The sequence below is a fragment of the Sciurus vulgaris genome (assembly GCF_902686455.1).
Source record: "Sciurus vulgaris genome assembly, chromosome: 7".
In the NCBI taxonomy this organism is placed as follows: Eukaryota; Metazoa; Chordata; class Mammalia; order Rodentia; family Sciuridae; genus Sciurus; species Sciurus vulgaris.
In genome coordinates, this window is record NC_136467.1 from 148,635,611 (window position 1) to 148,656,802 (window position 21,192).

The 21,192-nt window shown below is 42.7% G+C and overlaps 1 pseudogene across 1 annotated transcript; it reads left to right on the top strand.

Moving 5' to 3' along the window:
- The first annotated feature begins 5,456 nt into the window (after positions 1-5,456).
- LOC306666742 (splicing factor 3B subunit 2-like) lies at positions 5,457-6,932 on the top strand (annotated as a pseudogene). Its single transcript has one exon. The product of its transcript is annotated as a splicing factor 3B subunit 2-like (transcript).
- The last annotated feature ends 14,260 nt before the right edge of the window (positions 6,933-21,192 follow it).

Sequence of the window (21,192 nt, forward strand, 5' to 3'; positions counted from 1 at the left end):
AGGGGGGCGAGAATTTGCATTTCTAATAAGCTCCTTGGTGATGCTTCTGCTACTGGCCCACCCATACCTTGGGTAGCATGCATTGCTGGTGGGCATGTAAATTTGTGTTATCCATCTAGAGGGCAATTTGGCAACATCTTTTAAATTAAAAAGCACACATCTTTGTGGGATAATTAGTAATTATTCTATGGTATTTTTCACATAGGTGTCAAATTACATGTGAAGGAGGAAAGTTATTGCAACCTTATTAATAATAGCAAAAACTTGGGAGGGAATATCTTCAACAATGTAAAAGCACTCTCCAGGGCCTGGGGTTGTGGCTCAGTGGTAGAGCGCTTGCCTAGCATGTGAGGTCCTCAGCACCACATAAAAATAAACAAATAAAGGTATTGTGTCAAAAAATGCACTATCCAGACAATCTAATATGCAGATGGGAGAAATAATTCTGATATGGAAAAATCTCCATATTGATACTGGTAGTGTGAGTCCTGTTCCACAGGTGTTGAAGACTGAATGGTGAAGCAGGAGCAAAAAGTTTTACTTAAAGGATAAAACAGAGAGAGAGAAGGACAGAGGCTCCTCCACAGAGGCAGAGGAGGGCGTCCAAGTTGGTCCCCTAGGAGTGGGGGGTCCTGTCCCTTTTATAGATTTTAGATTTCCTTTTTTCTCATGCACCCTCCTCCTCTCATCCTGCCTTTGTGACCCGAAAGGTGGAGTGATCCAGGGCAGGAACGGAGCCATCCAGGGGTACAGGAAGTGAGTTGCGAGGGGCTACTCCTTAACAACTCCTTGTCAGGGAGGAACAGTTCCTGGAGGCAGGTAACCTTGGCAACAGGTGAGGAGGGGAAAGTACTCTGGAGATATTAGCATTTTATTGCCTCTTGAATTGCCCCCCATCTTCCAGACCCAGTCATTCATTACCTACACTGGCTGCCCTTTTGCTGCCCCCCATCAGATATTTTCATTTTATAAAGATGGTTCTTAATAGTAGGTCAAGAAAACCCATACGCATTTGTGCCTGTGTGTGATTGTTTTACTGAATGAGTTGAGACGGATATCTTCCCTCCCCATGGCTGTCCCAAGAGGAAAGACTGCAAAGCTCTTTGAGACACACTTGGATAACATCCACATGCGCACACACAAACAGCCCAGTGCTGCTCGTCACCAAGGTAGTTTTTTTCTCTGTCTTCTGCCACAGAAGGCAGATGGCCACAGCTTCCTGACCTGGGGTTGCTCATGTCCCAGTCCTCAGGCTTCATCCATGGGGCCCCTCAGACTCCAGGAGACCCACATCAAGCTAACCAAGGACACCCTGGACACCTCTCTCTGGTTTGAGGAGCAGGAAGGCAGAAACGTCTATCTTGTTTTGGCTACTCTTCTGAAGTTGCTATTTGCCTCAACTGGAACAGATGGAGGAGGTACAGATCTTACGGATATAGACCCTAGTATTAGAGGTCAAAAACCGGTAGCAGAGTTTATTTTGGTTTTTGTTTTGGTTTCATTTTGTCTTTTGTATTGGTCAACAGTCTTGAAGTTAAGATTTTACATAAACCTCTGATTTCTGAACATCTGAGATGCATGACAAGGTGGCCTGTGTCAGCCTGAGAGGCCCTGGACTGAAGCTGAGCAAAGGCTGCCCCCACCCTAGGACCCCTGTCCCAAGGTTCCCACTACTTCCTGTTGTCTCCACTCCATTTACTGTCACTAGCCCCCCAGTCCTTCTACCCTCCTGTGCATCTGAGTTTATGACCCTTCCCCTGGCTACTGAGATTGTCAACCACGGACTTGGGTAAAATGCTTAAACCTTCAAAGTGTTCCACTACTTGCTTCTATGTGGTTTTCCTGCTCTTCCTTCTCTCCAAATCCAGGAGGGCTTTTTTACTGCCCCAAGTTCTCCTCTTTCCCAAAAGAAAATGGGATCATCTCATTCACACTAAAATGTCAGTGACTTAATATATCCTTTGGGGAAAAATGGTCGGGAGTAGATTAGCTTTCCCAAATGGTGACATTCCAGCCATTGCAGCATTTGTATGAATGAGACATTTTGGGGCAAGAGACTGAGAGACTATCCCCTAAGACCCTTCAAAGCACATCTGGTGGACAATTACTCCTTTTCCACTTGATGTCAGCCAGCTAGAATCTTGGCCGAAATGATCAGAACAGCTGTTCCTTTGTGCTATTCAGGCTAGTGGCTTGCCAGGGAATCCCTGCCCTAGTTGAGTTCTTTCTGGTAAAAATATTTATATAATTCATTCCTATTCTGGGATGGGATGGGATGCCCAGTGTGTTTTAACCTACCAGAAGCTAATGAGTGTGATCAGTGCGGTGTGGGAAGATGGAGGGAGGGAAGGAGGGAAGGAAGGGTGGAAGGGGGTGGGCAGAGGAAGCGAGGAAGATTAAAAACTTGAACATAAACTTAGTTACATCCACAGACAGAGAAAGTACCAGAAGTTTTCTCATGGTGCTCTGAAATCTGAACCCACATCTGGGAATTTGTACAGATCATTCTGGAAGCCCATTTCGAGAAGAATGATGACAAATCAAAAAAGCATTTTGAGAAAAGAAACCAAGAGGAGGAGAGGTTGGACCTACACCTACAATAAGAGGAGACTAAGGAAGAACTCCTCCTGTCAGCAAGGAGACGCTCAGGGATCGGATCTTTGTTGTGCCGGAGAGCAAACTAAGGCCAATGGATGGAAGATAGGGGATGGGAGTAGGAGGAGATCTTGGCTCAGTATATAAATTTAGCAGCTACTAGATAGAGTGGAGGGAAATGACTTTCCCTTTTACTAAAAATATCCTGAGAGAGGCTGTTTGGCCATCTGTTTGCAATGCTATAGAAAGAATCCTTACCCTGGTTGGTGACGGCCTGATTTGAGTTTTGTTGGGACTCTTGAGACTAAATTCCACATTTATATGAATTCCCACTTGCATGTCGTACAGAACATAGAATCAACCCACAAATGCAAGGTCAAGTCTGCAGATATCCCCCAGATTTCAGGAGAATCACTTAGGTCTGATGACCCCCTTTTGCCTCCCAAACCAGCATCTATACCACCTCCATTTCTTCACCTCAGTCTTTAAGCTCCTTGTCTGTGCATATTTTGTGTTCTTTGTTGTCAGTAAGCTGGTGAGATAGATTTTCACTCAGTGGGTTTTCCCTAAGTGCTCTTGCGAAGAAAATGATGTGGCCAATTGTTTATTCCATGGATAGCCTTTTTCTGTCCCCAGAATATGGCCAACATCTCTCTGACTCACATTCACAGGACAGAAGGATTGTTCTGGCTTATGTTTTTACTTCTTTGGGCCAATTGGAGAGTTATTTATAAACATTTATTGATTTGAATTCATAAACCAAAGAGGGGGAAAAAAAATCTTGCTGTGCTGGTCGCTATGGTAACTAGCATTTCACACATGCATCCGCCAACAGGGACGGCTCACAACAGAAACCAAAGCTACCTGTCACTTCCGACTGCACGTTGACTCCTGTGCATCTTGAACTGAAGATCAGTTATATCCCCCACCAGGGCCAAGAGATAGCATTGTGCCAAGGCAGAAAAATAAGTAAATTTTGTTTTCATTTATTCCTGCAGTGATTTCTTTGCTTCTCTCGGGGACATTTTTGCAGACAGACATGACTTCTAATCAATTTTCATTGTCAAGAATTAAAGTGATTCCACCACAAGTTGAGCTCTCTGCCATGTGTTGAAGCTGATATGGAAGAAATGTGGGTTCTATTCTTTATCTTCAAGGAACCTAACATTATAGCTGGGATCCAGGAGCTCAGACATAAAGCAGCAGGCAGGCTACACAAGGACAACTGTAAAGTGCCCAACTGTAAAGCACCACAGAAGATAATAGAAGCTAAGCATGCTGGGAGGAGCACAGGCAGGAGACAGGAGCTTTGCACAGTGTAGCCCTGAGTAAATAATTTCCCTTTCCTTTCTTTCCTTCCTTCCTTCCTTCCATCCTTTCTTCCTTCTTCCTTTCTTTCTCTTTTGCAATTTATTAAAATGAGAATGATAGCCTATCAGGTTGTTTTAAGGAACAAATAAGAGAATTACATAAAGTGCCTTGGATAATGGTACACCCATAGCAATCTCTCAGTTAATGGGAGTTGTTATTTGTGTGTTGGAATAATGTCTTGAGATAATAAATTACATCTTGTTTTTGCCAGGAAAAGGTCCTGGTTTTATGGGGGATTGAAGCTTATACAATTTTTGGCTCTATTTTAAAAATGTAATAAAAATTTTATGAATATAAAATCAGGTATGAAGAAACACTACAAATCCAAAACTTAAGAAGCTGACAGAATCTAAAAATATAGCATTATTTTAGTGTGTAATTGCATAATACTTCTTTCTAATATTTCTTCCTACACATCCTGACTGTGTACTCTGCCTCTTTGTATGACTTTGTTTTTATAACATTATCTATAGAGAAAACAGAAACATCATTCAGTGTTCTTCTTGCAGGGCTGTTGAATTTACTTTTTATTATTGATGTTGGGATGTATAAGCCATGTGACTTCATATAGAGTACACTTTCTATTTATAGTACTGCTACAAGCTTATCACTTACAAATACAGGAATTCTGATTAGTTCTATTTCGTGTGGTTGCCATAAAATAGAGGAAAATATAGAGTGTGTGTATAAATTTATACACTGCCTCACAGACTATATTCCAGGGAAAACTTCTGTTTTGACTAGGCCTCCATGAGAATCAAATACTTGGCTTACATTCAGTGATTGGAAGAACTTTCCACAGATGCCCTTCTGGCTCAGTGCATTTCAAACCTTGCTTCTCTTCCACCACCATGTATTTCTGTTTCCGGAGGGGAGACGAGTACACCTATTGACCCCTGGCCCTGCCCAGGGAGCCAGGAGAGCTGGTAGTAGAATTCTCACAAGTCATTCCTGTACCAGAATGGCCTGCAATCTATGGCAGTAACTGTAGTACACAGTCCCCTGACACTAAACTAAATGCTTTTCCCAGCTTAACTTACCCATGGCCACTGATGGCCACTCAACGCTAGGAGAAAGAGAAGTGTCTAATCAATTATCCTTAGAATATCCTGGTTTTGCTTATTTGGCAATGAATACATTGCTAGGGCCCCACCCAGGGTCCTGGAAAGGGGCTTTGGAGATTCAGCTTCATTGCTTTCATGGAAATGATTTCAGTTCTTTCTGGTTTGGGGCAAAGGGACATTATTCCACAGGTGAGAAAGAACAGAAGCAAGAGCGCTGAAGAATAGAGGACTGATGGGTCCCTGGGACAGACACCAGATAGAGCCAAGCCCTAGTCAGTGGGACGTGACGAGATTCAGCTCTGGAGGACCTTGGAGGGAAGGTGGAGAGAGAAAGAATAAAGAACTTCCGGCAGGAGAGAGACAACAGGAAAGCATTTTCAATATGAGCCTGAGTGAATGCCTACTGGGCTTTGGGTTTCTGCAGAGGCCCCAAGAAAAAACATGAAGCTATCTCATCAAGAGGCAGGATTCACGCTCAAGCAGCTGGTGGCTCGGCCTGATGTTGTGGAGATGCATGATGTGACGGCCCAGGACCCCAAGCTCTTGGTTCACCTCAAGGCCACCTGAAACTCAGTGCCTGTGCCACACCACTGGTGTTTTAAGTGCAAGTACTTGCATGGCAAACAGGGCATCGAGAACCCCCGCTTCGAGTTGCCAGACTTCATCAAATGCACAGGCATCCAAGAGATGCGGGAGGCCCTCCAGGAGATGGAAGAACAGAAGACCATGAAGTCAAAAATGCAAGAGAAGGTTCGGCCCAAGATGGGAAAGATTGACATTGACTACCGGAAACTGCATGACTCCTTCTTCAAGTGGCAGACGAAGCCAAAGCTGACCATTCATGGGGACCTGTACTGTGAAGGGAAGGAGTTTGAGACACGACTGAAGGAGAAGGAGCCAGGAGATCTGTCTGAGGAGCTGAGAATTTCCTTGGGGATGCCAGTAGGACCGAATGCCCACGAGGTCCCTCCCCCTTGGCTGATTGCCATGCAGCAATATGGACCACCCCCGTCGTACCCCAACCTGAAAATCCCTGGGCTGAACTCACCCATCCTGAGAGCTGTTCCTCTGGGTACCATGCTGGTGGCTGGGGCAAACCCCCAGGAGACGAGACTGGGAAACTGCTTTATGGTGATGTGTTTGGAACCAATGCTGCTGAATTTCAGACCAAGGCTGAAGAAGAAGAGATTGATCGGACTCCTTGCCGGGAACTGGAGCCATCTGATGAAGAGTCCTCAGAAGAAGAGGAAGAGGAGGAAAGTGATGAAGACAAACCAGATGAGACCGGCTTTATTACACCTGCAGGCAGTGGTCTCATCCCTCCTGGAGGGTTCTCGTCAGTTCCAGCTGGAATGGAGACCCCTGCACTCATTGAGCTGAGGAAAAAGAAGACTGAGGAGGCAATGGATGGGAGTGAGACACCTCAGCTGTTCACTGTGTCGCCGGAGAAGAGAACAGCCACTGTGGGGGGAGCCATGATGGGATCGACTCACATTTATGACACATCCACGGTTATGAGTCGGAAGGGCCCGGTCCCTGAGCGGCAAGGTGTAGAAGTGGCCCTGGCACCTGAGGAGTTGGAGCTGGACCCCATGGCCATGACCCAGAAGTAGGAGGAGTATGTGCGAGAGCAGCAGGCACAAGTGGAGAAGGAAGATTTTAGTGACATGGTAGCTGAGCACGCTGCCAAACAGAAGCAAAGGAAACGAAAAGCTCAGCCCCAGGACAGCCGTGGGGCAGCAAGAAGTATAAGGAGTTCAGATTTTAGGTCCCCCTCACACCGCCAGATTTCTTTTAGGCTCTTTGGGTGCCTGGGCCTCATATGTGGGTCCCTAAGAACCAGTTCCCCTGCAGTCATTTCATGGACTCATTTTAGAAATGTTTTGTAAATAAAGCTGTTTCCCAAGGGGTGGGGGGAGGAGGCGGGATTCAGGCTGGGGTGCAGCTCAGTGGTGGTAGAGCACTTGCCTAGCATGAACAAAGTCCTGGGTTTGATCCCCAGCCCTGCCAACAAACCAAAAGGCAGAACTCCATATGGCAAGAGGAACCTAGATAATAAGACTAGTAGGCGAGTTCTAACTTTTGAGAACATGCTATTGAGGGTTGGCTGTGAATCTGAATTGCAGACACTCAGTGGAAATGTCCTTACAGTGTTCAACTGGAAAGCAACCTTTGAGTCTTCACACACAGAAGAATGGGGGGCGGGCAATGTGGCTAGCAGTCCTCTCCAAAAACTGACTCCACTAGAATTTAAAACCAACATCTTGACTCGTCATCCGAAGTCAAGACAATGACAGAAGACAGAGAAGAATCGGGCTCTTCCAGCCTGTCCATTCCTCACTCGCTGGAGCCGCCCAATCATCACTGAGTACCCAACTCGTCTCATGAACCACTGCATTTTCTCCTGAAGGTTTTTAGACAAAGACCAGAGGAGAACAGGGTCAGCTAGGGAGCACCTAGTTACAATGGGCTAAAGTAAGATTAATGGACCTAAAGAAAGGGAAACAACCAGAATATCTGGCTGAAAAACATGTGATGAGAGAGAGAGGGAAGCATTAGTACCAATCATGTTATTTTGAATATTGAAAGAGATATGGCCATGTGGGTACCCTGCCAGTGAAGCAGAATCTGTGTGTTTTATATATTGGTCCAATAGGTTTGGATTTTAATTGCTTACTTATTTATTCAGTAAATAACTATTGACTGAGGGTCTATGGGTGTCTATACGCACTATTTCAGGTAAGAGAGAAAGCAACGTTTAAGACAGACGAGGTGTTATACTTTAGATCATGAGAATTTCCCCAAAGGCCCATAAGTGGAAGTCTTAGTGGCCAAGATGGCACTATTAGAAGGTGGTGGGACCTTTGGAAAGTAGGACCCAGTGGAAGATCTTTAGATCATTGGGGGCACGCCCTCAAAGGGTATAGTGGGATCTCAGATCCCCCTCATTCTCTCTTTTTTTACCTGGCCATGAGGTAAGAAGTTTGACTCCCGCCGTATACTTCCACCATGATGTCCTGACTTGCCACAGGCCCCAAGCAATTGGGCCAATGGATCATGGACTGGAATCTCTAGAACTGGAATCTCCAGAACTGGGAGCCAAAGTAGATCTTTTCTTTTTGTAAGTTGATTCTCTCAGGTATTTTGTTACAGTCACAGAAAACTGACTAACATACCAGGCTCCTATTCCCATAGAGTACACTTTCTAGTCAGAAGCAGAGGGGAAATTAAAAAAATTAAAAAACAATCATTTCAGATACCAACATGCTATAAAAAATATAAAAATGAGTAATAAGAAAGGTTGTGGTAAAGGAAGAAAGGGTTCAGCAATTTTACCTCTGTTAACCAGGAAATGTCTTAAGATGAGCTGAAAGATAAGAAGAAGTCAACCATCTGAACACTAAGGATGAGACTCCTAAGCCTGGAGCCAGAGAGAAAAACAGAGTGGCTGGGTAGAGTGGGCAGGTTTGGGGAGGGATGAGTTATGTGATGAGGGCACAGAGATGGGCAGGAATGTCAAATAACTTGCCTGGTAGCCATGGTAAGAAATTTAAATTCTGGCCTCAGTGTAGTGGGAAACCACTGAAGGATTCTAAGCAGGAAATTGATGTGGTCTAATAGAGAGTTTTCAAAAGACAATTCTAGCCATTAGGTGGAGAATGCAATATAGGAGTCAAGAATACAATCAGGAAACATTTATAATGAGGGCCACTGGAATCATCCAGTCAAGACATGATGCTAACTTGACCTATGGTTATGAGGTAGAGCGACTGAATGAATAGCCCCCATTAATGGTATCCCAGTATCCAGCCCTTTGGTCTGAATTTTATAGTTCCCTTCATTCTGACTTTGGGCTTTAAGCAACATGAAGCAAAAAGAGGCTTTCAAAGACCTGTATGCTGGGGTTTGCTCTCTCATACAATTTGTCTTGCTTGCTCTTGGAGCCCCACTATACCATAAGAATAGGGCCAAGCTAACTGCTTGCTGGAGGAGGAGAGACCACATGGAGCAGAGCTGAATTATCTTAGCTGAGGTCATCCTAGATCAGCCAACCTCTAAACAACTTTCCAAGCCCACCCAAGACCATCCAAGCCTAGTCCAGATCAGCAGACATGTCCAGACAAACCAAGGACTTGTGAAAAAAAACTCTCTCTCTATATATATATATATAATAACTGGTTTTAAAATATTTTTTGAGAACTTCTTATTCAGTATTAACTGATATAAAAGATTTAAAAGTTATGAGACAAGCTTAGCTCTAGAATATATTTTGGAATTAGAGAAGACAGAGCAGCTTACTATTAGAATAGTTATCCTTTCTCAAGATACATCAGTCCAGAGCACAGCACCATTTAATTGTATGATGCTCACAGCTTGGGAATGTGGAGACTGAGGGCAAAATAAACTTTCATTATGGAATCCATCTTTAAGGACTTAAGAGGGCAGGAGGAAGGAAGAGGAGGAGGAGGAAGAGAAAAGAAACACAGAGAGAGAAGGGTATGGGGTACAACTTCTCCAAAAGAGAACATTATTGAGATGGAATGATTAAGATTTTTAATTCATAGAAATTTGATTTGGGGTCCAGTAAAAAGGTTTTAATCCAATATTGTTTCAAATACAAGTTATTCATAAAAATGAAGAAATTGAGCAAAAGGCCTACAAAGTGGGACTCGACTTAATTCACTGCTCCGAAAGCCTGGGCAAAATTATATTTATGGATTCAGTCTGATCAAACCCTCTGGGGTCAGTATGTGCCCACAAAGGAGACTAAGAGGTAAAAGTGGAAGTAAGAGAGAAGAACTGCTAGCTCTGCGACAGGCGGAATATCTCTTATCTGAAGGTTTGGGACCAGAAGTGACTTGGATTTCGGATTTTAGCAGGCTGAGACTAACCTTGGTGACAAGGCTCCCCTCTGCCAAGAGCAATGACGGGGAGAACTCAGGTGTGAGTGCTGCGCAGGCAACGCTCACAAGAGCCAAGAAGCGCCTGGGTCCCAGGCGTGAACAACAGTGTCCACTTCAACCCGCCCAGCGGGTGCCCCTGCTCCCCTCCCACCTCACGGGGAGGGAGAATGGGGTGACCAATTCAGGCACGACCATGACCACGCCTTTCCATTATCACATGGCGCCAATGCTGTGCCAGAGAGGTGAGGAAGCAAAGGCGGAAAATGGATACTCTAAGTGAGGTGTAAAGAGAAGGAGAAAAACTGGCAGTGGCCACCGAGGAAAGGTGGGGAGTGGAGCCACACAGCTGTAATCACAGCCACTCAGGAGTCTGAGGCGGGAGGATCCAATTTAGCGAGACCCTGCCTCAAAATAAAAATAAATAAAAAGGGCTGGGGATGTAGCTGGGCGGTAAAGCGTCCCCGGGTTCCATCCCCAGTAGCCAAAAATAAAAATTAATGAGAGAGATCTGAGCACACTGATGGAATGAAGGAAGAATTAAAATCAAAAAATACTGAAAATGCAGAAGAGAAAAAGTAACTGGGGAACAAGCACTGAGAAAGAGGGGTGGCTCAGGAGGGAGAGGGCACACGGATGGACCCGGGGGGAGACAGGAAAGATGGCGGCCCAGAGAGACGGAGGGGAAAGGGGAAGGAATCCGTGGCCACCATGCCGCAGTTTGCATTTTCTCTCCGTGAAACGGGAGGCTGAGTCTTCTGCTGAGAGAGCAGGGCTCTGGGCAGGTTCAGGATTTGACATTGAAGTTGCTGCCTTGGGAAATAGGGAAGAAAACCAGGAGAGGCTGGGAATTACATGAAGGCCATGGAGCCGGTCCTGATGCAGTTTGGGGTCTAGGTTTCTGCCTAGGGACGGGAATAGGAGAAATGAAAGACTGTACCTGTCCTGGATGAGGAACTGGCTGGATCGGCTGATACGAGGCACCAAGGGGAAGAGAGAACTGGGTGGTGAAGACAGCTAAGGAGGAGAGTCCCACTGGGAGCGGGGCTGGTCAACATGGATAAGCGGAGGGACCAGGAAAAGGAGAGGTTTAGAGGGAGAGAGAGACTTGAAACAGTAGTTCTATAAAGAGGAATTCTCTCTCACGTCTGTTCAACAGCAGTGATCTTGGCATTCAGATTTTTCTGGTTTTGCTGAGAAACAGGAGCCACTCTGACCGTGGGGCCCAGCGTCTGACCATCACATCTCCAGTGGCCTCTGACTCACGGGTCTCGGTGGTCCTTCCCTCTCTCCTTACTGTCGTCTGCAGCATCAGAAGGTCACTGACCACACCTCTGCAGCAGAGTAGGACATGGTGGCTGCTGGGTATGGTGCCTCTGGGAAAGCCGGTCCTGCCTCTGGGAATTTCCTCAATCTCCTTTCAAAACCCAACCCGTTCCTCCTAGTTACAGGACAAGGAGAAGATGCTCTGTGGCAGAATTGATTTTATACCAAGACAAAAGCTGCGTGTGCTGAATAAATGTTTTCCACAGGGAACGTGGCCATCTGCAACCACAATGAGTTTGCATTCGACTTGGAGACGCGTGTGTGCGATAGCGAGACTCAGGTCCTTCCTGCTTATGCGCACACATGTGGAAACCCTATCGAGAATTCACTGGAGATTGCGAAATGCTTCTGTTCTACCGGGTTGCATCAGACTCCAGGTAATTTTTATTGAAATGACATGGAACAAGGTAACATGAGGACCACTATGGCTGTTTGGGGGACAACAGAGGAAACTGGAGATGGACGAGGCCATTTAGGTCACTCAGCACTTTAAGCTCCCTGGCAGAGAAGTTCTGCCCAAAGCCCTGTGCTCAATTACGCTTCCCCAGGTTGGTTTTAACAGACACGAGAAATCAGGCTGCCAGCCGCCTGTTCCTCGGGACTTTCTCCTTCTCAAGAGTTGATTAAGACCTTTGGCCTGTCTCGCTCTGATTTAATTTTGTTACTGCCTCCTGGCTGCATCGCCTTATGAAATTCCTGAGCATATCTCCTGCTTACCATTAGCTGGGTTTCAAAGCGCCTTCAAGAGAAAGAGAGAGTACATTCCTTGGGAGGAGGCTTTGGACCAAATGACCCCACACAACCCGCTCACCACTGACCTAAACCACAAGCCATCACAGAGTGCTCCCCACGTGCCTTAAAGACCAATAAAGAGAGCATCCCAGGCCTCATAAAAGGGTTGGGAGCTGGAGGAGAAGATGCCATAAATAAGTAATGCACTCCCAGGTCCGATTTCTTTTGTTTAGTTTAAGTGTCCAAATACCACCTTGTTTTATTAATGTGAATATCTTGTTACCATTCTCAGTTTCAATACTGATGGAATCAAAACAAAACAAACCCTGCATCTGTTAACAGACCAACGTTGGTCTATCTCCCCTTGAAAAGGGGGCTGGTTCTGGTGGTTGTTGAGGGTTGCACCTTCTTGTCCTGCCTTACCCTTGCTGCTTCTGCATTGTCCTATAGTGAGAGATTGCCTGGTAGTATAAAACTGAGCCTACTCATCTTGTGATCAGCTCAAGGACAGCCCTGTTCATAAGCCAATTCCAAGGTTGGACCTAGAGCTAGGGACTTGGAAGGGACTCCTGGACACTCAGAATGGGCAGGAACCTTAGAAATGGTCCATCTATAGGCAAGGAAACAGGTTTGGGCAATTTAAATAACTTCTCCAACATGAACATAAGCTAGTGGCCAAGACAAGAGTAAAACCCAGTCCTCCAACACTCTACAACCTGAGGGGTGATACTTTTATGTACCAGGAAATAATCCCAGCCATGGCATAAATTATACCCCTTTCTTCCTGAATCCCAAATATTCCCTTAAGGTGAGTAAGTCAAATCATTTTTTAATTAAAAAAAAAAAAAGAACATGTATTTTTTATGTAGGAGAAAACAAAATTTGCAGGACTTTTTGAAGAGAACACAAGTCTCAAAGGAAGTCTGGGCTTAGACCATTCGGGGTGCTGTTGCTGCACCCCACTGCTCAGCGTGCACCATGTGACAAGCACCACTTGGCCCCACGCTGCCCCCATTGCCCTGGAATTCCCCCCAAGGACCACTGTGACTATTTTCTTTTTACCCTGACCATTGTTTCTTGTCTTATCTCTACATGAGCAAGTACAAATGATTCAAACCCATATGTACTGGAATCTACTTTATTTTTTTCTTGGAGAGAAGGGGTGATATGACCTCAATGTCTTAACCTGTTGAAATTTGATTTTTTTTTTTTTTTAATTTTTGATATGTTGCCTAGCCTAGCCTTGAACTCCTAAGCTCAAGTGAAATCCTTGTCTTAGCCTCCTGGGTAACTGGAACTATAAATGCATGCCACCATGCCCAGTTCTGAATCATTTGTGTTTCTTTGCCATTTTCTTTTTGGACTACAGGTCCAATTTGGCAAAACTAATTTTTTTAGAAAGATTAAGCCTGGGAAGGAACACCTCATTTATTTTCTTTAAAAAAGAAAAAAAGAAAAAAAAAAAAAAAACTCTTCTCACTTAATCCTATATAGTGCAGACATTTTGCATTGCAAAGCTGCTATTAGAATTCATATTTATTTTTCTTCACCTCAATTTACTATCATTCCCATGTTTTAAAGAGTAAACACAGGATTTTTTCCCCTTTCACTTACTTTATCTCCTGCCTTGCAGAAGAAGTTGCTCTTGGAATTCAGTAAAAGCAGCCATGATATGAAGCATGTGCTTCTGAAGTACAAATTGGAAGACCATTTGAATGCTTTCCATGCACTTCACAAAATCTCATCTGGTCAGAACAGCTAGCATGATGTAGGCAGCCATTCCCAATGCATTTCTTTCCTGAGAAGCATGCTACAAACATTCACCTAAATGGTTCCTTTTCACTGTTTACCTTGTGTGCATTACATCAATGACTCTGATTCTTCACCCCTTCTTGCACAATGCACTTGTCTTAGGACTTCCCAGCCCTTCCTACCAAGTGGCAGGACAGACTTTCCAGTTCTTTGGTTATAAGTTCAGTCGTGTAACTTGCTCAAAGGGTGTTTGCACGTACCTGCTTGCTCTCTTGAGTCTCTCCCACTACCTTGAGTAGAACATGCTCCAGGTAGCCTGCTAGACCTAGGAGGAAGAGGAGAGGAAGACCAGAGCCAACTCCAGGCTCTGATCTTATCTGTGGCAGGACTCCAGATGTGTGAGTCCTGCCACAACCAGCAGTTGGTCCCTTCACCTGAGACTTTTGAAGATTATCTTTCCATTGCTCCCAGCTTCCACTGTTCCGTTGAAAAATCAACTGTTCCTCTTACAGTTTCCCCTCAGACTGCTTGCAAGATTTTTTTCTCCCCTTACATCCTGTGATGTGCTTAGATATTTGACTCACCAGAGGTCTTTTGTGTTTCTTACATCTGTCACTTTATATCTTTCAGGGGTTTTTGTTTGTTTTTTAAATTCTCAATCATTACTTCCTCATGTATTACCTCTACCCCCATTGTTTCTCTCTCCTCCTCTTCTAAGACTCCAATAACAGGTAAGTTGATGTCTTCAGTGGATGCTCTAGGTCTCTTATACACTATATGGTGTCTTCCATGTTTTGTTACTGTTGCTGCTCTGGGGTTCAGGATAGGTATTTCCTTTTGATTTATCTTCCACTTATCAATTCTCTTTTCACCTAAATCTGTTTTGCTAACAAACTTATTCAGTGAGTTCTTAATTTCAATTATTACATTTTTTTACTTCTGAAATTATCATCAGGTTTTCCAGTCATATGTGAAAATTCTCATTGGCTTTTTAGAAATTTCCTGAACATTTTAAATCTTATCTGATTTGTTATTATATGTAGGTCTATTTTCATTTTTATTACTTCTTTTGAGTCTTTGTTGTTGTTTGGCCACGTTCTGTAGTCTCCTCTTGTGGCTGGTTAATTTTAATTACACATAGAACATTATATGTGAAAGATAGTTAAGATAGTTTTAGGTTTCGGATGATGTTATATTCCTCCAAAGAGATTTATATTTACTGCTAACAGGCTAGGCTATGGCATTAGCAATCCCAGATCACCTTAATCTGATCAAAGATGAGATGATTCAAAACTGGTCTATTTCTGTTTCACTCTTCCTTCTAAGATGTGGTTCTTCAGGATCCCAATCCAAGCCTTAGGGGAGCATTACCAGGGTATTTCCCATTCTTGCCAGGCCATGGTCCTCCTCTTTGTCCTCCAAGATTCATGATAAGTATAGAACTCTTCTCATATTCTTACCTGTCTCTTCTGAAATCAACACTTATCTCCAAGAGAAAGCATCCACAAATACTGAGCTCAGCTATCTGGGTTTCTTTTTTCTTCTAGATCTTTGGCCCTATAATTCCCCCAATGTCTTGGTAACTCTCTTATGTCTTCAAGCAGATTTTTTCCCATATTTGTTCTCAGTAGAAAAGAATAAGAAAAATGATATAAAAAAGAATAATGAGATGTACCAGAAATGTTGAAAGCCAGAAGACAATAGAAAGCTTTCAAGTAATGAAAATGAATGACATTTTTCAAGTAATGAAAGGAAATAACTGTTAACCTCATTTTATATCTGATGAAAAATTTTTTCAAAAGTAAAAATGAAATCAACACATTTCCACATCAACACAAATGGAGATATTTGTCACTAGTAATGCCTTTATAAAAGAAACACTGTAGGAAGTTCTTCAAATGGAACTAAAATGGTCACACATATATACACGTACATGCAGGAAGAAATGAAAAGCAACAGAAGTGGTAAATCCATACAAACATTGACTGTACAAAGCTAATAACATTTTATAGGGCTCAAATATATAGAATTTAGATGCGTGACAGCCATAACAAAAAGCAGAAGAGGATAAATGGAGTTAATGTGCTCTAAAGTTCTATTATTTTCCATAAAAAGGTAAAAGTATTACTTTACATTAGATTTGAAAGAGTCAAGAATGTGCTCTATATTCTAAGAGTTACTAGTAAAAAGATAAAGATCTAATCTGCTTATGGGTGATAATAGTGGAGAACAGAAAGATAAAATAAATAATTGATGAATATAAAAGAAATGAGAGTGGAGCACATAGGATCAAAAAAGGATAAATAGAAAATAAATGATAAAATGGAAAATATAATCCAAACATATCTGTATTTGGAAACATATTAAATGGAAACAGATTCCTCAATTTAAAAATATTGTCAAACTGGATTAAAATAAATATCATCAACTAGATGCTATTTTTAAGGGGTGCACTTTAAATATAAGAACAAGGAAAAGTTGAATATGAAATAGACAAAAAGAAATACAACGAAAACATTAAACAAAAGAAGTTGGTAGTTATACAAACATCTGGCAAAGGAGACTTTAAGGTGAGAAATATTAACAGAGATTTTAAAAAGATAATAAGATATATAAAAATTGTAATATTTTTTACTTATTAGCATGGTTTCAGTGTATATAGAGAAAAATTTGCCAGGCATGGTGGCACACACTCCATGGCTCAGGAGGCTGAAGCAACAGGATCATAGTTCTGAGGCCAGCCTCAGCAACTTAGCAAGACCCTGTCGCTAAAGAAAACACAAAAAGGGTGGGGATGTGACTCAGTGGTTAAGCACCCCCTGGGTTTAATCCCTGATGAAGGAAGGAAGGAAGGGAGGGAGGGAGGGAGGGAGGAAGGGAGGGAGGAAGGAAGGAAGGAAAGAAGGAAAAATTTTGACACACATAGAGGAGAAATAGATACATCCACAATCCTAGTGGAAGAATTCAACTTAGTTTTCTTTCTTTCTTTCTTCCTTCCTTTCTTCCTCCCTCCCTCCCTCCCTCCCTCCCTCCCTCCTTCCTTTCTCCAGTGCTGGGGATGGAGCCCTCCATGCACACGAGGCAAACACTCCACCACTGAGTCATCTCCCCAGCCCTAACTTGGCTCTTCCATCTATGTATCATTTACATGGTTTGGGGAGGAACCGAGTCCCACAGTCCAGCAGCCCCTCAGGAACTGCAAGTCTGCCAACCGTCATGTGAATAAGCTTGGAAGCGATCTTTCCACCACCAGTCAAGCTTTGGGATGAATATAGCTCTAGGCAACAGCTTGACTAAAGATCATAAAAGACCATCAACCAGAGGCAACTAACAAAACTGTACCCAGATTCTTGACCCATGCAAACTGTGAGAGAGTGAGTGCAATCTTAAGCCAACATGTTTGGGGAGATTCAATGGGTAGCAATACGTAACCCATAAACATTCTGACTCATCAATATAGAAAAAACCCAGTAGAAAAATGAGTAAAAATGGATAAAGAATTGAACAAAGAGACAGCGGTCAATAAACTAATGAAAAAGAGTATTCTAGAAAATGCAATTTGAAGTCATAAAGAGCTACCACAATCCACCCACCAACATGGATAATAGATTAATAATATATGTTTACTCTCATTATTTTTCTAACTCTTTGTATTGAACACTTATGTCACTGAATTTCCGTTTGTCCCAGAGCAGGCAGTTTAACTCAAGTGACTCAGCAAAATATATGCATATCTGTCTCTCATCTACCTGTCTATGTGAAAGATGCCAAGAGACTATGTAGAGAGAAGACAAGTTAGCAGAACGTTAGCAAGAGGCACACCTGGCCACTGGTCAGCAAGCCCCAGCCGGTGGGCAAAACGAGGCTGAAACTGACTCTGTAAATAAAAAATTTTTGCACACAGCCACGCCCATTCATTAAAACATCTATGGCCACTTTTCACAGCAGCAAATATTAAGATGTTTTTATTAGTTTATAAAAAGACTGGCTTCCAAAGTGTTGGTGAGGATGTAGAGATATTAGAATTCTCATCCCAGCTATTGGAAGGGGAAATTAAACCAGTCACTGGAAAACTGCTTAGCAATGTCCACCGAAGCTGAACTACGTTCTAAGTAAGTGCATTCCCACCCATTAAAAATGTACCCCCGCCACACGCACGCACACGCAAATCCTAAATTCAGCAAAGAGACAGTAAAGATTCCTTTCAAACACACAGAGATTTACAAAAAAAAAAAAAAAAAAATCCTAAGCTATAAAAGAAGTCCCAACAACCAAAGAATTAATATGAAACAGTCTCTGATCACAATTCCTTAAAATACATTCTAGGGTTGGGGATATAGCTCAGTTCATAGAGTGCTTGCCTGTCAAGCACAAGGCACTGGGTTCAATCCCCAGCACTGCAAAAAAAAAAAAAAAAATACACTCTAGAAAAAAAATAAGCAAGCATTCCCCACCCTCACTGTGTGAAAGAGTAATCTTTAATTTGCCAGTCAAAAAAATCAATCAAGTATAAATTAGAAAGATATCCCTAACTGAAATTTGGCAAGAAGTGCATACACAAATACATATAATTTCTGGTATAAACCTAAGATGGAAATTAGAGGAAGTTCATTATATTAGATTAATAGAAAAAACGAAAATCAATAATGTAAGTATCTAATATAAAAAGTGAGAAAAAGAGTAAGAGTAAACATATAAATAGAAGGAAGAAGACCACTTGAGCAGAATTTGGTGAAACAGGACACAATAGCAATTAACAATGAGTCAATTATAGCCAAGTGTTACAGCCTGACCACATTTCAGTGAAGGACTGGCCACATAGACCATGGTGGTTCCCCAGGGTTATAATGGAGCTCAGAAATTCCTAATGCCTAGTGAGGATGTAGCCACGGCAATGTCTTAGCAAAGCACATTTCTCACGTGTTTGTGTGATGCTCATGCAGACCAACCTACGGTGCCGCCAGTCATGTGAAAACAGAGCGATACAATTACACAAGCACCTAATCCCCAATAAAGAGACCAATGACTGTGCTGTGGTCTTAATCATCACCTTAAAGGGCGCTCTTCTGCTCATAAACAAAGCTAACTGTAAAGCAGTGTGCGAGTTACAGTAGCAGCAGCCTCACGCATCCTGTGCTTACCCAGTCTCCTGACGGCATCAGGAGGCAACATCCTGTGACTGGCCTGTGCCACCGAGCTTTGTGGAAGTGCACCCTAGGATGTTGGCACAAGCCGACAGCAATGCCTTTCTCAGAGCAAAACACCAGCATTCAACAACAGATGACTGCTACTATCTTGAAGTTAATATCTGTACTCCTCCTGAAATACACAGACCTTCAAAACCTTATTGATTTTCCCTTTTTCTACATTTTATTATCTAGTATGTTGTTTTCATCTTGCTTATAAACAAATCCCCAATAATCAATGCTTACTTAGAAGTCCAATGTTATCAATTTCTTCGCTATTTCTCCCTTAGTCCCTTTTCCTTTTGCATTCAATTTTCTTCCTGCTTACGTATATCCTTTAGTAGTTAGAGGAGCCGTGTGACTAAATTGTGTGTGTATGTCTGAGTGTCTGATTATACTTTCATTCTGGCTTTAGTCTTGAGTGACTTCGATTAGGAAGGACTTAGTTTAGTTTTAGTTAGGCACAGAGTCACATTATTTCCCCCAGTTGTCGAGTTTCTATTTCTGTTGATGAAAACTCTATAGATTGGTGTAATTGTCATATCTTTACAGAGGACGGCTCTGTCACCAGCACACTGGGAGAGCAGAGTGACAGGTTACAGCAGATTGCTTCACTGATCTCCTCCTATTCCTTCAACTTCCTCTGGAGAGCTGGTGTTTCCATTTTCTTGGATGGAATCTAGTTAATATATCTTGACTTTATTCATCATTATCAACTAATAAAATTACCTGGTAATTTTTCAGAATGGACTTTATGTGTTAGAACAGTTTTCACAGCAAAATTGAGCAAAGGCACAGAGATTTGCCCCACCTAGGCTCATGTCCCCGACTTCAAAGGCACAGAGGTGATAACGGAAGAAGCTAGCTACGCTAATGCATCCTCATAACCATAGTTCATAGCTTAGCTTTAGGCTCACTCTTGTGTTTTATGTCAAATAGGTTTGGACAAATATGTGACACGTACCCACCACCATAGCATCATGTAGAATGGTTTCACCATCCTGAAAGTCCTCTATGCTGGCCCTATTTATCCCCCTACCTAACCCTGATGACCACTGACCTTTTTACTATCTCCACAGCTCTGCCTTTTCTAGAATGCCGTGTAGTTAGAATGCTACAGTCTGCAGCCCTTCAGATTAGCTTCTTTCACGTGCTGAGAAGTGCCAAGTTCCTTCCACGTCTCTTCCAGGTTCTTGGCTCACGTCTCTTTAGTGCTGAATGAATTTCATTGTCTGGACATACCACAGTTCATCCATTCAACTTCTGAAGGACATCTTAGCTGCTTTCAGTTTTTGGCCATCATGAACAAGGCTACCCTAAACATCCATGGGCAGGTTTTGTTGGGTGAATATAAATGTGTATGCCTTTCCTTTGGGTAAATACCAAGGGGCAAGGTGACTGGGTAGTATAGGGAAAGTATTTTTAATTTTTGAAGAAACAACAAAGCTGACTTCCAAAGTGGCTGCACATTTTTTGTTACAGCAACAGTGACCAGGAGTTCCTGTTGTTCCACCTTCTCAACAGCAGCTGGTGCTGTTCAAGTTCTGGATGTAGGCCTTTCCTGTTTTAATCCAAATTTCACCCATGAGACAGGATGAGGAACATCTTTTCATGTGCTTATTTTCCAGCGTATATGTTCTTTGATTAAGTGTCTGATAAGCTCCTTGGCCCGTCTTCTAACCGAGACATCTTCTTCTGGTTGAATTTTAAGAGTTCTTTGTATATTTTGGATAAAATCTTTTTATTGCATGTGTCTTTTGCAAATATTTTCTCCTAGTCTATGGGTTGTCTTCTTATTCTCTTGACACTGTCTTTCATGGACGTGTTTTTAAATTAATGAAACCTAACTTATTAAACTTACTAAATTCCTCTTGTGATCCATGCTCCAGAGCATATATAAAAAATCACCACCACACCCAAAGTCACGTTGATCTTCTATGTCATCTTCAAGGGATTTTAGAGTTTTGTATTTTTGCCTTCAGGACTGTGATTTATTTTCAGTTAACTTCTGTGGGGCGGGGCAGGGGGAAGGCTATATCTAGATTCTATTTTTGACACATGGACATACAGTTGTTCTTGCATTATTTGTTGAAAATAGTATATTTGATCCATTGTATTATCTTTACTCCTTTGTCAAAGATAGGTTGACTCTATTTCTGGATTCTATTCTGGTCCACTGATCTGTGTGTCTCTTCTTTCACCAAAACTACGCTGCCTTAATCACTACGGTTCCACGGCACATCTTAAGGTAAGACAGCATCCCTC